Source organism: Nanorana parkeri, unplaced genomic scaffold (assembly GCF_000935625.1).
Source record: "Nanorana parkeri isolate BGI_ZX_2015 unplaced genomic scaffold, ASM93562v1 scaffold519, whole genome shotgun sequence".
In the NCBI taxonomy this organism is placed as follows: Eukaryota; Metazoa; Chordata; class Amphibia; order Anura; family Dicroglossidae; genus Nanorana; species Nanorana parkeri.
Window position 1 is genome coordinate 62,438 of NW_017306787.1, and position 473 is coordinate 62,910.

Below are 473 nucleotides of genomic sequence, written 5' to 3' on the forward strand. Positions count from 1 at the left end.
TATATATATATATAAATATATACACACACACACACATATATATATACATATACTTTATATATGTACATATACACACACACACTGTATATCAAAAGACAAAAAAAAATTCCATGTGGTCTTGCCAGCCTCCTGACAAGAGTAAAACACCTTGAGTGCAGGTTGACACCATTTTACGGACCAGATCTGGAACACAGTGCATTGCAATTTTGCCGCGTTTCGGAGCTGGGGTTTTTATTTAGCTTAAGATGAGCTTTCAGGTGCGTTCGAGTGTGTTTGCATGTGTTTTTGATGTATTTCCATGCATTCCAGACCAGACATGCAGTGTTTTTCTGGTCTGGACTGCGCTGGTCTGAACAAAGGCCAGAGATAGCATAGGGATACATTAGGATGTATTTTGGGTCCAGAAACAATCTGGTCTGAAGATGATCTGGATGTGGTGTGAATGGGCCCTAACAGAAGCCCCCCCCCCTACT